The sequence below is a fragment of the Pelodiscus sinensis genome, chromosome 2 (assembly GCF_049634645.1).
Source record: "Pelodiscus sinensis isolate JC-2024 chromosome 2, ASM4963464v1, whole genome shotgun sequence".
Lineage (NCBI taxonomy): Eukaryota > Metazoa > Chordata > Testudines > Trionychidae > Pelodiscus > Pelodiscus sinensis.
Window position 1 is genome coordinate 214,462,627 of NC_134712.1, and position 12,501 is coordinate 214,475,127.

Genomic DNA, 12,501 nt, shown 5'->3' on the forward strand with positions numbered 1-12,501 from the left:
AGTATCCGTGGTGATGTAAATACCATATCATGCCATAAAGACTAAGCGAATCATGATGCCCTTCTATAGCCTTCTTCTGTACACAGTTTCTTTAAGATTTGGATTCAAAATCTTTAGGAAAGATTATGCAAGAAGAAATATGGCAAAGGAGATTTGCAGCAGCCATCAGTTATATTAATAGCAACATCATCAATGCTTTTAAGTGTGTGTAGGGAGGTTACTCATTTCCTGGATATGTACCTTACATGCAGACTCCCACATGCTTCAGACCAGTCATTTGTGCAGCCGAAGACTTATTTTGCTGTTCTCTGCCTCTAACCAACAGCTAGACTTAGAAAATCATCCAGGTCTAGGCTATGCCTGAGACATTTTGCTCCTGCTCTTTAACTTTTTAGCTTCTGGTGCTCATTGGCTTCCGATGGTGTCTTCCTAATAAGGCATGGCCATAACAATCACCTGTGTGTGCGTGTGCGCGTGCGTGTGCATGCGTGTGCGCTCACATGCATGTGGGTGGTTCCTCCTCAAAGCCTGATTCACAGAGAACATGAGTCAGTTAGAAGAACCCCAATCGGAGAGCTTTATCCTGCAACATCCTGATCAAATCTTTATCAAATTAGAGTTAATACCATTGTTGGTGCACGATATGTGCCTCTTCTTGGAGCAGGGAGATGCTAATATACTTCCTCTGTTGCCATTCCTTTGAAGACATCCCCCTGGAGAGCAATCCGTATACTAGTTCAAACTGCACTCTCCAGGGAACAACAGACAAAGAAAGGGTTTTGAATGAATAACCTGGTATTAAATTGGCTCAGGGCCTTCTTCATGAGCCAGCGAACAAATAGCACTCCTAGATTATGGAGGGTCCCAATTCTTAAAGTAGATTTATGATTAGTGGTTGCTTGTACAGACAGTCCCCGAGTTACGCAGATCCAACTTACGTCGGATCCGCAGTTACGAACAGGGCCCGTCTCCCTGGTCTCCAGCAGACCAGGGAGAGGAAGCAAAGTGGCGGAGCACGCGGGCAGTGGACAGCCCAGATGCGTCTGGGCTGTCCGCTTCCCGCGTGCTCCGCGGCTTTGCTCTGCTTTGCTCCCCATCTCCCTGGTCTGCAGACCAGGGGGACGGGGAGCAAAGCGGCGGAACACGGGGGCAGCAGACAGCCCAGACGCGCTCCTCGGCGCTACTCGGCGCTACCGGACAGCTCCTCGGCACTACTGGACCAACCCAGCAGCACCCAAGCTGCTCTGCCCCAGGAGTCCTGATTCAGCCGCTGCTGAAACTGACCAGCAGTGGCTGAATCAGGATGCCTGGGGCAGAGCAGCTGGGGTGCTGCCGGGTTGGTCCAGTAGCGCCCAGAGCGGCGCTACGAGACCAACCGGCAGCGCCCCAGCTGCTGTACCACAGGCGTCCGGAGCAAAGCCGCAGAGCACGGGGGCAGTGGGACAGCCCAGACGCGTCTGGGCTGTCCGCTGCCCGCATGTTCCGTGGCTTTGCTCCCCGTCCCCCTGGTCTGCAGACCAGGGAGACGGAGAGCAAAGCAGAGCAAAGCTGCGGAGCACGCGGACAGCCTGTCCCGCTGCACCCGTGCTCCGCGGCTTTGCTCCGGACGCCTGTGGTACAGCAGCTGGGGCGCTGCCAGTTGGTCCCGTAGCGCCGCTCTGGGTGCTACTGGACCAACCCGGCAGCACCCCAGCTGCTCTGCCCCAGGCATCTGCAAGTCAGCCGCTGCTGAAACTGACCAGTGGCTGACTACAGGAAGCCCCTGCCCCAGGCTTCCTGGAATCAGCCGCTGATCAGTTTCAGCAGCAGCTGACTTGGGGATTCCTGGGGTTCTTAAGTTGAATCTGTATGTAAGTCAGAACTGGTGTCCAGATTCAGCCGCTGTTGAAACTGATCAGTTTCAGCAGCGGCTGAATCTGGACGCCAGTTCCGACTTACATACAGATTCAACTTAAGAACAAACCTACAGTCCCTATCTTGTACGTAACCCGGGGACTGCCTGTACTGAGGTAACCGGTAACCACAATACTTATTCCAACCCTTAATCTGCCCTTACATGTGGGTTGGAAGGACTGTGCCTGCCAGAACCTACGTGAAGGTTGGGTTTAATTCTGGTAAGCTTATTATCACACATCTGTGTTCTTTTATTGTTTTTATTATAATTTCCCTGTAATGTGTTTACCTTAGTTATAAAATAGGCTTGCATGATGTTCTGTGGCCAAGATGGCAATCAGCACATTTCCTTGAGGCAGTTCTGTGACATTTCACCACCTATACACATCCCTAGGAATCCAGCCTTCCTTCATTCACTGGTACTTCACATGCCAAATAATGCAGATGGTTCCACATATATTTTCTTGGAACAAGGCGGGAGGAGGGGAGAAAACTTTAATTTCTGCTGCTGTCTCCTTTGGCTCCTCTCCTCATGGCACCTTTGCTTGGTGAGGGAAAGGTATCCCCTCACAACAATTTAGACTGAAAGGCTCTGGACATTTCAGAGTGACTTGAGACTGTGGAAATGGTACTGTTGTTGACTTATTTATTTTGCTTCTTGGTAGGCTTTGTGTATTGTTAGTGCCCTGACACTGACTGCTACTCATGCAGCAGACATTCTTTCAGAATCTTTTCTTTCCTGAATCTATTCTTTTCTCTTTTTTCCACCTTCCTTTGTGTAAAGGGTATGTACTGGCTTTGTGGAATCCCTGTAGCAAGTTGTGAATGATGTATGAACTGAAACATCTTTGCCTGGTACACAGTAGGAATACAAAAGTGCTGTGCAATCTCTGCTGTGCTATACTTTTTCTGTATATACAGATATACAGTGTTCATCTCATATTCATTTTGACAAGTCCTTCAAGTCCAGCATCTTGGGGACAGAGTGACTTGTGTGTAAGCCTACCACTGTCCTGTCCTGGAATATATATTGGAATGATTACTGGGTGTAATTGTTCTGTGTACCGGTGAAGGTATGAGAGCTGTTTCTTTTAGCTCTAGCTAATATGCCAGCCTTTTTAAAGCTGAAGGTATTGAGTTTAAATTCAATACAGCATGTATATATTTGGATCATCTCTAGGGTTTCTGTTTGTTACAAGCTGTTTTTCAGATACCTCTGGTCTACAGTAGGGAATAAGTTCAAATTAAGATACGCAACATCAGTTACATTAATTGCGTAGCTTAAGTCAAAGTATGTTAACTCAAATTTTGGCGCTATCCACACTGTGGGAAGTCGAAGGGACCACACTCTCCCTTGGACATCCCTTACTCCTCATGGAAGCAGGACTACTGGCATCAATGGGAGCATCCTCTCCGTTCAAACTAGCATGTCTTCTCTAGACCTGCTAATTCGAACCCCAGAATATCAACTGAGACTGCTTCAATCTTATCTGACATGGCCACAGGGACTTGAACCCGGGACACTGAGTTACTTGTTTTGAACATGTGGACAAGCTCTTCCTTAACGGTGGTGAATACTTGATATTCCCTGTTTACCACCTCTGTCTCCTTTAATGGACTCAGTCCTTTCTTTTTCCATTGGGCATGGACCTTTGAATGATTTTTTTATCCAGTGCAGCAAAAACTCATGCTGTCTATGTATGGAAGAAGCACAGGATGTGAAATAGAAATCCAAGAGCAGACTGGAGAGAAGAATTTTAATAACTACAACATTCATGTTCCTTCTGAGATACCTATTGTTAACTTGCAGAGGCTTTAGACTTTTGATTTCCTATGCACTGTATCTGAAAGGGACTCCCCTGTGCTCAAATATTTCTTCAAGACAAGTGCCACTAAAGGAACTCTTATTTGATATCCACCAATTATTCTGAGAGGTCCTCCTATAGTTGAATTGAAGACTCTCTTCCTTCCCGTATGTTTCCATAGAATATTATTAATAGATTGGACTTGCTACTGTTTGATAATGAGTCTCTGAAGAGATTGCATACTGTAAGCTCAGAATTGTACATTTATTCTGATGGTGGATGAGTAATGTTATTGTCACACTTTCCTTTCTATCCTCGGTACTCAGTTCTTGAACCTGGCACACAGCATGTAATAATCAATATATCTCTCTACTCATGTGTGGGCAAATGAAGTTGATTCCAGAAACTATAAACATATTGTAAAAATAGATCAGTTTATTGCAACTTCAGTTTGATTAAGCTGACCCGAGCTATCTTTCTGGACATGCTTTAGTATAATTTTTGTTTTAACTGGGGAGGCTGACCACTGCCCTGCCCCAATATTTCTTTGAGTCTGTAGGTATGTCTACACTAGCCACCCTAGTTCGAACTAGGGTGGCTAATGTAGTCATTCAATCTTGCAATTGAAGCCCGGGATTAAAATATCCCGGGCTTTATTTGCATGTTCCCGGGCGCCGCCATTTTTAAGTGCCCGGTAGTTCGAACCCCCTACCCGCGGCTACATGTGACACGGGCTAGGTAGTTTGAATTAAAGCTCCTAATTTGAACTACCGTTACTCCTTCTACAATGAGAAGTAACGGTAGTTCAAATTAAGAGCTTTAATTCAAACTACCTAGGCCGTGCCACGTGTAGCTGCGGGCAGGGGGTTCGAACTACCGGGCACTTAAAAATGACGGCGCCTGGGAACATGCAAATAAAGCCCGGGATATTTTAATCCCGGGCTTCATTTGCAAGTTCGAATTACAACATTAGCTACCCTAGTTTGAACTAGGGTGGCAGTGTAGACATAACCGTGTGTGATGTTGGTATCAAAACTGCATTGCTCAGGAGTGTGGAAAATCCACACCTCTCAGTGATGTAGTTATACCAACCGAACCCATGGAGCAGACAGCACTATGTCAGTGGTGAGGGCTTGTCCTGTCAGCATCCGTATTGCTTCTCAGGAAGGTGGAGTGTCTATACTGATGGGAGAATCTCTCCCGTTGCTGTAGGTAATGTCTTCACTAAGTGCTACAGTGGCGCAGTTGCACCGGTGTGGTGCTGTCAGTGGAGACAAGCCCTGAGTCTTCTGCTTACCTAAGAGGCTGATGTATACGCTGTCTTTCTGAGGCTAGCAAATGTAGTAGTTTCTTGCTGGTAACAGAATGTGTGTAACAGAATGTGTGTCCTAAATAGAACGTCTCGCCTTCTCTTAGGTAACGGCTTTAGCTTGGTGTTGGACTGGCTCCTGCCTGGAAAGCAGGGGGTATATAAAGAGATGTGAAAAATGAGTCAGCAATTGTGGTCAGATGGTCCAGACATCATGGTGGTAGGTGGCAGCTGATAACAACAGGATGAGTTAAGAAAGGAAGAAAAGCGAAGGCAGATATAAGGAGGCTTACAAAGCTGATGCTGCAGGAGGCTCTACTAATGGTGGCATGTGTACAAGTGACCTTGGGGCAAAGGGGCCAAATAAAGGTCATTTTATGAGTGCAGCAAGAGAGTAGATTTTTTCCCAAAAAACCTTAAGAAATCTGTGATGATCTATACACTGTGAAATGCTGTCAAAGTACTCATGCCTTTGTTCCCATTTAAAATATGATCAGCCTCACAGAAGGAGGCTAAAAGGGTGTTGAGAGAATTCTGTGCCCACCACATAAGAACAATATCCGGGCCTGTCCCTCAGTGGTGTCATTAGTACACCCCTCGGGAAGCACATTGCAGCAAAGGACTTGCAAAGCAATTATTTCACAGGGAATCTTCTTTTTCCACCCTTACATATCCATCTTGGATTTAAAAGTTGTTGCTGGCCCTCCATTTTTAGTATCCGGGTATGTCTACACTACAAAGTTAATTCGAACTAACAGACGTTAGTTCGAATTAACTTTGATAGGCGCTACACATGCAAAACACTAGTTTGAACTTAATTCGAACTAGCGGAGCGCTTAATTTGAACTAGGTAAACCTCATTCTACGAGGACTAACACCTAGTTCGAATTAAGTAGTTTGAATTAAGGGCTGTGTAGCCACTTAATTCGATCTAGTGGGAGGCTAGCCCTCCCCAGCTTTCCCTGGTGGCAACTCTGGGCACCACCAGGGAAACTCTTCTGCCCCCCTCCCGGCTCCAGAGCCCTTAAAGGGGCACGGTCTGGCTACAGTGCCCGTGCCAGGTGCAAGCCTGCCAGCACCCAGCCAGCATACCCTGCACCTGGCACAGCACGAGCCAGCCACCCACTGCCACCCAGCCCTCCGCCTCTTCCCGGGACCAGGCTGGCGGCTCCCGGGAGCCTGCCCAGGGCCGCAAGATGTGGGCGCCCACCTGGTCTAGTGCAGACATCGTGGACCTCATCGAGGTTTGGGGAGAAGCCTCCAACGTCCACGACCTCCGCACTAGGCACAGGAAAGTGGCCATCTAGGGCAGGAGAGCTGCCAGCCTGGCCACCCAGGAGCAGGTTTGCATGAAAATCAAGGTGGTCGAGTGAGACCCTGACCCTGAGCTCTGAGCTTAGAAAATAAAAACTGAAGAATGGCCGTACTGGGTCAGACCAAAGGTCCATCTAGCCCGGTAGTCTGTCTGCCCACACTAGTTACCCTGGAGGGGATGGACCGAAGACAATGACCAAGCCATTTGTCTCGTGCCATCCATCTCCAGCCTTCCACAAACAGAGGCCAGGGACACCATTTCCACCCCCTGGCTAATACCTCTCCATGGACCCAACCTCCATGACTTTGTCTCACTTCTCTTTAAACTCTGTTCTAGTTCTAGCCTTCAGAGCCTCCTGCAGCAAGGAGTTCCACAGGTTGACTATTTGCTTTCTGAAGAACTTTCTGTTGTTAGTTTGAAGCCTGCTACCCATTCATTACAGTTGGTGTCCTCTAATCCTTCTATTATGAGAACTAATGAAGAACTTTTCTTTATGCACCCTCTCCACACCACTCATGCTTTTATAGACCTCTATCATATCCCCCCTCAGTCTCCTCTTTTCTAAGCTGAAGAGTCCCAGTCTCTTTTGCCTCTCTTCATATGTGACCTGTTCCAAACCCCTGATCATTTTAGTTGCCCTCCCTTCTCCCACCTTCTCTCTTCCCCTCTCCCACCTCCTTTTCCCAGTCTCCCCGAGTTTTGTTCAATAAAAAGAGTTTCTATTTTTGAACACACGTGTCCTTTATTTTGTACATCAGGAAGGGAGGCTAGGGAGGGGTAAGTGGAAGGAAGTGAGGGAGGAATGGGGTACGAGCCCCTGATGGGGAGGACTGGGCTGGCTCTGCAGGCTCCTCGGGGTGGAAGCTCTCCTGCAGCCCCCCGAGTGCCGCCCCCCGGATGGCAGCCTGCGGCAAGTGTAGCCGGGCTGATGGCCGAGTGCTGTGATGTGCCAAGTGTGGGCACTCAGGGCACTCCAAGACAGGACTGCTTTGCAAGCGGCGAACCCCTGAGAACTGTCTGTCCGGGATGGGGGTCGGGTCTCTTTAAGCACAGCCCTCGGCTAGCCTGAGACAGCAGCTCCACGCTCTAAGTCCTAACCTGATGCCCTGCCAGCACTGCTTCCGGCCATCCTTAACCTTGGTTAAGGGTCCACTCAATGTAGACATGCTAGTTCAAATTAGCAAAATGCTAATTCGAACTAGTTTTTAGGTCTAGATGCGTTAGTTCGAATTAGCTTAGTTCGAATTAACTAATTCAAATTAAGTTAGTTCGAATTAGTGCTGTAGTGTAGACATACCCTCCTTCTTGTTGCCAGATTTGCCAAATAAGGGAAGAGGTAAGGCCATGTGATAGGCTATTCTGCCTAGAGACAGGAGACTATAAAAGAATGTCTCGCCCTTCTTGCTGTGCTGTCCATTCGAGTGCCCATTGTCAATCAGCACTGCAAGCACTCACCTCACATTCCATCGAGTATCAGATTAGCATCCATATACTTCCATTTAGGATGACACAAGTATAGAAAGACTTGGAAGGAGAGGATCAGCCTACTTGAAGATCAGCTTACCTGTGTTCCATCTGAAGATCCATCCCGGTGTATCCTGGTGTCCTAGCTGATTGCTGTCTGTGGTATCCTGTGTTCCTGTCTCCATGCCTGTGTCTGTGTGATTCACACCTGAGAACATGGTGAGGTGTTAAGCCTTTTGTTATACTTTTTCCCCACTGTGTGCATAAGTTTTGGGTTCTGAATCTTAAGATTAAGAGAAGGTTTAACTTCTATTAGTTTAATGACGAGTGGTTTGTTTTTATATGTTTACTAGTTTAGGGATCCTTGTTTTCCAAGAAAAACTAATTGTGTTTGCACTTACCTGTGTGTTGGTTTTCTAGAAGTCAGACCAATGGTAGATATAGGAGGGAGGGTGCAAACCTGTGTCTTCTATGTTATCTGATCTAGTTTAACATGAAAAGTGAACAATATGGGAGACTGCATTTGATTAACCATCTATTGATGTTGCCCTATCCCCTAGGCCAATCTGGAACCTAACCCACCTACCTACCTACCAGGCATCCCTTATCTTGCCAGCTGCTTCATGCTGTCCAAGTTTTCCTTCCTGGGCAAGGTCATTGGGCAACCCATCTTCATTAGCATCTTGTTTCTGCCCATATCCTGTACCCCTAACAGAGACCTGAGAACTATTTGTGGCACAGAGACAGTTCTGTTTGCACTGCTATATGAAAGCATCCCATATTTATCTTCTCACAGCCATGGTCCTATCTGTTGCATAAGCACAGCCAACCACTGCAAGAGCCACCTTTGCTCTGCTTTCATAAGTTAGCTCAGGGGTTCTCACAACAAACTTTGGGGGTGGCCTCAGATTGCAACCAACTCTCACTGGTGGCCGCCCTGACATTTTTTCCTAGAATGCTCAATTAACTTTAGGAAAAACAATTAAATATGCACAGACACACATGCAAATCATTGTAATTTGTATTTGCAGGGGTTTTTGGCAGACTCAGTAATAAAAATAATGCTGCCTATTTCTTTGCCCCCTCCCGCTATCCAGGACTTAACGGGTATGTCTAGACTACGTGGCTCTGTTGACGAAGCCATGTAGATGAGTTTACTAGACATAGGAAAATGAAGTGGTGATTTAAATAATCGCTGCTTCACTTACATAAAAATGGCCGCTGCACTGTGCTGATCAGCTGTTTGGCGGCACAGCAGGGCAGTCTGGACGCGCCGCAGTCGACAAAGGAAGCCTTTGTCGACTGCTCCGGTAAACCTCATTTCATGAGGCATAACGGAGTGGTCGACAAAAGCTTCCCTTGTCGACCGCGGCGTGTCCAGGCTGCCCTGCTGTGCCGCCAAACAGCTGATCGGCACAGTGCAGCGGCCATTTTGATGTAAGTGAAGCAGCGATTATTTAAATCACCGCTTTATTTTCCTATGTCTAGTAAACTCATCTACATGGCTCCGTCGACGGAGCCATGTAGTCTAGACATACCCAACGTGTCCTAGGGCTTGCTGTGAAGAGTGCTATTTGTATATCATATATATAGTAGCCCAGTGTCTGAGAGTCTGTAATGCCGAAATGCTGGCTCTTCCCTCTGGACGGTCCATTGTGCATGGGGAGTGCGGCGCAGAAGTCAGCCGAGTGCCACGGTGGGAAGCGAAGGGGAGCGAGGCGGTGACGTGAGGCATGGCAGCGGCTCCAAGCCCCGCCCCCTGGCCATGAACGTCACCGCCCTGCCCCCCTTCAGTGGTGCTTGGCTGACTTCTGCACCACTCAGCCGGGCCGCTGCATGGGAGCAAGTGGCGCAAGCGACCATTTGGCCTCCACAGTCTCCATACAGCACGGGGAGTGCGGAGCCCAAACAGCTCTTTGGGCTCTGCGGTCCCCCGAGTGAGAGGCAGGAGGGAAAGGAGAAGAGAAAGAGAGAGACAGAGAGAGAGGCAGGAGGCAGAGGAGAGCTGGGGAGGAAGTAGGAGAGGAGGAGAGAGAGAGAGAGAGAGAGAGAGAGAGACCTGAGGCTCAGGAGAGAAGATCGACGTGGAGGAGAGACCTGAAAATCCTGGCTAGTTTGTTAATAACACAGCACACCTAGTAGCTACCTGGGAGGCTATGAAAAGTGATAAGGGATCTTAACAAACATACACATAGCACTTTTCACAGATAACTAGTAAGTCTGCTATGAAAAGTGAAACTTTTCTCAGTAATTCCCAGAACCCCTTACGTGCTGAAGGGGGGAGCAGTGGCCAAAACTGGTGGTGGGATAGATCCAGGTCTAGGGGAGGCAGCAGAATCCAGGAGTTATGGGGAGGGGACGGAACCTGGATACAGGGCCATAGGAGACAGTAGGGGTCAGAGGTGATGTGGGTGGGTGATGAGCCTATTGCCACATGGCCAGAGCTAGGGACTGGTGTCAGCTGCCATGCAGCCAAGACAGGCTCAGTGCACAGGAGACGGGAACTGAGGATGGGAACTGTGTGGCTGGAGCCAGGAGTCAGAGCCTGCTGCTGCACAGCCAGTGCTATGGATCAGCTCTTGGAGCTGCACCCAGGGCAGTGCCTGCTGCTGCATGGCCACAGTGTGAAGCTGGGTGCTGGAGCCCACGGCTGAATGGCTGAAGTCAGGAGTCAGAGTCTGTCGCTGCGTGACTGGAGCCAGCCCTCACTGCTCCAGGGCCAAGGCATAGTACCTGAAGCCAGTGCCTGCCAATGCATGGCTAAAGCCCAGGAACAGAGCTGTGGGACAGCAGATCAGCACCAGGGGCTGGTGCCACACAGCTGGAGCCTGGGGCCAGCACTTGCCATCACATGTCCAGAACTAGGGGCCAGAGACCCACTGAAGCTCTGTGGCTGTAGCAGCACCTGCTGCCCCTTGCCAAAACTATGGGTTGGCACCTGAAGTCTGGCAGTTGGAGCTCTCTGCCATGCGGCTAGGTCTGGGTTGGTGCCACTGCACAGCCAGAGCAGGACTGGAGCCAGGGGCCAGTACCTGACACCACACAGGGGCTGGATGCTGAAGTCCTGCAGCTGGAGGCCAGGGCTACATGTCTGGAGCTGGTGGGGGGTCAGTACCTGCTGCCCTGTGGTCAGAGCCTGTGGGGCTGTGTGGACAGGTTCTTGAACTCCCATGACTGGAGACTGCTGACCAAGCTCCCTTTCCCCCTAGTTTGGGTCAAGAACTCTTGCTCCTGTGGGTTGTGCCCCACCTCTCCTCAGAGGTGGTGCAAGGCGGTGTATCCAGGAGCAATAAGAAGGCAGGGGGACGACCAATGCTTTGCCACTTCTTTGCCACGGGTGGCTGTTGTGGCAGTACTAAAAGCCAGTTGTGGTCACATGCAGCCAAGGCGGCCAATTTCAGAAACATTGGATTAAATCATAGTCTCTTTCCTGTCAACAGATGTCCACCTACCAAGGACTACTAGCTAATGTTCCAGTTCTCAGTGCTTACTAGCTGCTTTAAGTCATGAGAGACAAGGATAGTCCTTTTTTTCCTGGTTCTGCCACAAAATGTTATGTGCCTCAGTTTCCCTTCTGCTAAATAATAATAATACTTAGCTACTTCACAGGGATGTTATGACATTCATATCCATGTACAAAGTTCTAGGGATGTTTGGAAGAGTGATCCTATATAAATTCAAGGTATTATGAAACAGGTAAAGAGCTGGGCTGCATTTGTAACAAGGTGTTTTTTTTAAACGGCTTTGCATTGCACAGCCTAAGTTCCCATACTGTGATTTCCAGAGAGTTGTTGGTCAGACAATGTTGCTTAAGTCTGTTTCCAAATGCTGAATCATTTAAAAAGATACACAAATTATAAACAATAGATGTAGTTACCAGGGTGTCTAGACTACAGGGTTTTTTGAAAATAAGTGGCCTTTTTTCAAAAAAAACTATACCTGCGTCTAGAAGACTGCCGCCACGTTCTGTCGACAATAAATCGTTTTATGAGGAAGAACACCTTTTTCGACAGATCTGTTGAAAAAAGGTGTGTGTGGACGCAGGGAGCCAGTTCTGTCGAAAAAAAAAAAAGGCCTCCAGAAAGAAGCCCTGGTGGACAGTCTAGCCTTCACATATAGAGCACCTCTGTGGTTCCTGACCGTGGCCTCTTAAAGGCACAGGCACCCAGACAGGCCTTGCTGTCAGGAAGCGACCCAGAGCACCCGAGCCAGCTGTGCTAGCCATGTCCCAGCCTCAAGGCCCCCCTGGCCCTTCTTGGGACAGAGAGGAGGACCCACCCAGGGGCACCAAAAGTCGGGCACCAGCCTGGTCAGGGCCAGAAATTAAAAACCTGCTGGAATGCGCAAATCTATCCGTGCATGGCCCAGGGACTGGCCAAGAAAGGGCATCACCCCTGCACCATGGATCAAGTGAGGGCCAAGGTAAAAGAGCTGTGGCAGGGATATGCCAAGGCTTGGGACCAGAGCTCCCACTCTGGGGCAGCCCCACAGAGCTGCCCTTACTACCAGGAATTGGAGCAAATCCTGGGCGGTGGGGAAGCCCAGACTCCACTGTGTGCGGTGGAGTCTGGGTTACCCCACCACGTCATGGACCAACCCCTGAGGGAGGACGACTAAGCGGGAGAGATGCACCTGAAGGAGGAGGAGGAGGAGGAAGAAGAGGCAGCAGGGACCTTCTCCCAGGAGCCGGTCCTCCAGACCCCAGATGCCTCCCA

The 12,501-nt window shown here is 49.0% G+C and overlaps 1 long non-coding RNA gene across 1 annotated transcript in view; it reads left to right on the top strand.

Moving 5' to 3' along the window:
- Nucleotides 1–7,999, top strand: part of LOC142826842 (uncharacterized) — a 47,021-nt gene extending 39,022 nt beyond the window's left edge. Inside the window, exon 3 of the long non-coding RNA XR_012901105.1 lies at nucleotides 7,826–7,999. This is a non-coding gene — a long non-coding RNA (uncharacterized LOC142826842). The remainder of the gene's footprint in view (nucleotides 1–7,825) is intronic.
- Nucleotides 8,000–12,501: the final 4,502 nt, after the last annotated feature.